Below are 4,468 nucleotides of genomic sequence, written 5' to 3'. Positions count from 1 at the left end.
GCCTCGACCAGCCTGAACAATTCCCCTCTCGAAGGAAGGCCTCGGCCTTAATCGTCCACGACAAACAGCTCGACGAGGCATGAAGCACCCACGGGAGCCGGAGCATGACGATGCAGAGTCTCGGTTCACAGGAGCCTGGGAAGAACATCCCGTACGGAACCCTTTACCCGAAAACATCCGAACCGCACATGCTCGCGACAGTCCTGCCGTTAGAGAATGCACCGTGCACGCGACCGAGTAAGGCCACTCAGAGACATCCATTTCCCAGGTATATGCCCCCTACGCACTTTTGGTGGCGCAACTCGCACGAACAGTCCCACCTCGACCCCGTAAACAAGCTTTTTTGCCTCGAAGAGTTTGTCGGAGACGAAGAAGCAACCTTCAGTGCAAACGTAGCACTCTTTTGTGCAACCGCCCAAACAACGCCCCCTCTACCCTCTGTCGAAACACTCGGCATTGCTGCTCCCTAAGGTGAGCTTCTCCTCATAGGCAATTCCGCTCTTATCCGGTCACGTTTGTGTGCCCGAATTTCGCAAGGCAACCTCCATGGGACATGGAAAAGACTCGAGAAGAGAGCTCGCTCACGGGAGAGAGAAGCCAAGGAGACCACGAGAGTGCTGAGAGTGGGACAGCGCTGAATAGGCGGGAGAAGCCTGCGCGTATAAACGGAGATATATATCCAATTGCAACGAAGGAACGTGCCAAAGATCGAGAACAATGGCAGAAATGCTAGTAACGTGCACTTCGGGACCAACGCATCACCGGAAGACAACCGCCAAACATCGAAAGAGTCGCGATGCTCCGCAACCTACGTGCAAAGCGGTCGCACACCGGGTAAGGGAGTGAGAGCCCCAAACATAGCTGGGCGAGGCGCTCACTCCGCTCTTTAATATCTCGTTAATACCGCCAAGGAAATGGCACAAGCACACACACACAAGCATCCTCGGAAGAGGACAGTTCGAGTGACAGGTCAAATCCAAGAGTTCCGAAGACTACCTCCAGGAACAATCGGGAACAAGACCGATTACAAGTCGTCGAGTCTGTTACTGGGCGAACACGAGATGCGCACAGGAAATCGATCAGCCCTCACAATGGCCCAAGGCCAGAGATCGGACTGCTACGATTTACCCCAACAATCATCGTGCCACTCTTCGCAGAGAGGTGATAGACGCCAACGAGCCCGCGCATAGCAATCGAGGTGTAAAAAGGGCGTTGAAGGCAGGAAGCCTGGACGAAAGAGGCTACGAGGTCACCTCGAAGCGGTCTAAGAATCGGGCGCACTTGGGGCGACTACCAGTGCCAACCCCTTATCCCGCGGTGCGTCCGACACACAGAAATTTCCAAGGCGGCCAAGGAGCCTCCCCGCATAGCAATCGGGGTGTGAGGTTACGGATGCAGCATTGATAGCAATCGAGGTGTGAGGCGAAGGATGCAGAAGTGAGAGCCGAGGGATGTAGCAGAGATAGCAATCGGGGTGTGTGATGCAGAAGAGATAGCAATCGAGGTGTGCGGTGGGAAGGGCCCAGCAGCCAGAATGCATGAAGCGACGGATGAAGCAGTGATGACAACCGGGCTGTGAGGAGAGGAGGGATGCAGCCAAGAAAGCAATCAGGGCTCGAGGCAAGGGATGCATCAAGGATAGCAATCATGTTGTGAGGCGAGATTCCAAAGGCTAAACGTGAGAGGCTGCAGGGTCGACTCAGAGAGGTCTATGCATGTGAGAGGCTGAAAGCAAGGTCGACTCGGAGCGGTCTATGCATCGGGCGCACTTGGGGCGACTACCAGTGCCAACCCCTTATCCCGCGACGCGTCCGACAAAGAGAACGTTCCAAGGCGGCAGAGGAGGTTACCAGCCGAAGGATGCAGTAGCAATAACAGGTATAGTTCCGCGGCGGCCGAGAAGACTCACCGCATAGGAATCGGGATGCGAGGCGAGGGATGCGGCGGGAAGGCCCCGACGGCTAAACGGAAGAGGCTGCAGGGCCGCCTCGGAATGGTCCAAGCATCGGATGCGATTGGGACGACTACCAGTGCCAACCCCTTATCCCGCGATGCGTCCGATACACAGATAGTTCCAAGGCGGCCGAGGAGCCTCACCGCATATCAATCGGGGTGCGAGGCGAGGGATGGGGCGGGAAGGCCCCAACGGCTAGACGGAAGAGGCTTCAGGGCCACCTCGGAATGGTCCAAGCATCGGACGCGCTTGGGGCGACTGCCAGTGCCAACCCCTTATCCCGCGATGCGTCCGATACACAGATGGTTCCAAGGCGGCCGAGGAGCCTCACCGCATAGCAATCGGGGGTGCGAGGCGAGGGATGGGGCGGGAAGGCCCCAACGGCTAGACGGAAGAGGCTTCAGGGCCGCCTAGGAATGGTCCAAGCATCGGACACGCTTGGGGCGACTACCAGTGACAGCCCCCTATCCCGCGATGCGTCCGATACGAAGATGGTTCCAAGGCGGCCGAGGAGCCTCACCGCATAGCAATCGGGGTGCGAGGTGGGGGATGCGGCGAGATGGCCCCAACGGCTAGACGGAAGAGGCCACAGGGCCGCGTCGGAATAGTCCAAGCATCGGACGCGCTTGGGGCGACTACCAGTGACAACCCCTTATCCCGCGATGCGTCCGATACGAAGATAGTTCCAAGGCGGCCGAGGAGCCTCACCGCATAGCAATCGGGGTGCGAGGTGGGGGATGCGGCGAGATGGCCCCAACGGCTAGACGGAAGAGGCTGCAGGGCCGCCTCGGAATAGTCCAAGCATCGGACGCGCTTGGGGCCACTACCAGTGACAACCCCTTATCCCGCGATGCGTCCGATACGAAGATAGTTCCAAGGCGGCCGAAGAGCCTCACCGCATAGCAATCGGGGTGCGAGGTGGGGGATGCGGCGAGATGGCCCCAACGGCTAGACGGAAGAGGCCACAGGGCCGCCTCGGAATAGTCCAAGCATCGGACGCGCTTGGGGCGACTACCAGTGACAACCCCTTATCCCGCGATGCGTCCGATACGAAGATAGTTCCCAGGCGGCCGAGGAGCCTCACCGCATAGCAATCGGGGTGCGAGGCGAGGGATGCGGCGAGATGGCCCCAAAGGCTAGACGGAAGAGGCTGCAGGGCTGCCTCGGAATAGTCCAAGCATCGGACGCGCTTGGGGCGACTACCACTGCCAACCCCTTATCCCGCGATGCGTCCGATACACAGATAGTTCCGAGGCGGCCGAGGAGGTGGGGGATGCGGCGAGATGGCCCCAACGGCTAGACGGAAGAGGCTGCAGGGCCGCCTCGGAATAGTCCAAGCATCGGACGCGCTTGGGGCGACTACCAGTGACAACCCCTTATCCCGCGATGCGTCCGATACACAGATAGTTCCGAGGCGGCCAAGGAGCCTCACCGCATAGCAATCGTGGTGCGAGGTGGGGGATGCGGCGAGATGGCCCCAACGGCTAGACGGAAGAGGCTGCAGGGCCGCCTCGGAATGGTCCAAGCATCGGATGCGCTTGGGGCGACTACCACTGCCAACCCCTTATCCCGCGATGCGTCCGATACACAGATAGTTCCAAGGCGGCCGAGGAGCCTCACAGCATAGCAATCAGGGTGCGAGGCGAGGGATGCGGCGAGAAAGCCCCAACGGCTAGAGGGAAGAGGCTTCAGGTCCGCCTCGGAATGGTCCAAGCATCGGACGCGCTTGGGGCGACTACCAGTGACAACCCCTTATCCCGCGACGCGTCCGATACACAGATAGTTCCAAGGCGGCCGAGGAGCCTCACCGCATAGCAATCGGGGTGCGAGGCGAGGGATGCGGCGAGAAGGACCCAACGGCTACACGGAAGAGGCTTCGGGGCCGCCTCGGAATGGTCCAAGCATCGGACGCGCTTGGGGCGACTACCAGTGACAACCCCTTATCCCGCGACGCGTCCGATACACAGATAGTTCCAAGGCGGCCGAGGAGCCTCACCGCATAGCAATCGGGGTGCGAGGCGAGGGATGCGGCGAGAAGGACCCAACGGCTACACGGAAGAGGCTTCGGGGCCGCCTCGGAATGGTCCAAGCATCGGACGCGCTTGGGGCGACTACCAGTGACAACCCCTTATCCCGCGACGCGTCCGATACACAGATAGTTCCAAGGCGGCCAAGGAGCCTCACCGCATAGCAATCGGGGTGCGAGGCGAGGGATGCGGCGAGAAGGACCCAACGGCTAGACGGAAGAGGCTTCGGGTCCGCCTCGGAATGGTCCAAGCATCGGACGCGCTTGGGGCGACTACCAGTGACAACCCCTTATCCCGCGACGCGTCCGATACACAGATAGTTCCAAGGCGGCCGAGGAGCCTCACCACATAGCAATCGGGGTGCGAGGCGAGGGATGCGGCGAGAAGGACCCAACGGCTAGACGGAAGAGGCTTCGGGTCCGCCTCGGAATGGTCCAAGCATCGGACGCGCTTGGGGCGACTACCAGTGACAACCCCTTATCCCGCG

Source organism: Cryptomeria japonica, unplaced genomic scaffold, assembly GCF_030272615.1.
Source record: "Cryptomeria japonica unplaced genomic scaffold, Sugi_1.0 HiC_scaffold_40, whole genome shotgun sequence".
Lineage (NCBI taxonomy): Eukaryota > Viridiplantae > Streptophyta > Pinopsida > Cupressales > Cupressaceae > Cryptomeria > Cryptomeria japonica.
This window is presented reverse-complemented; position numbering follows the sequence as displayed.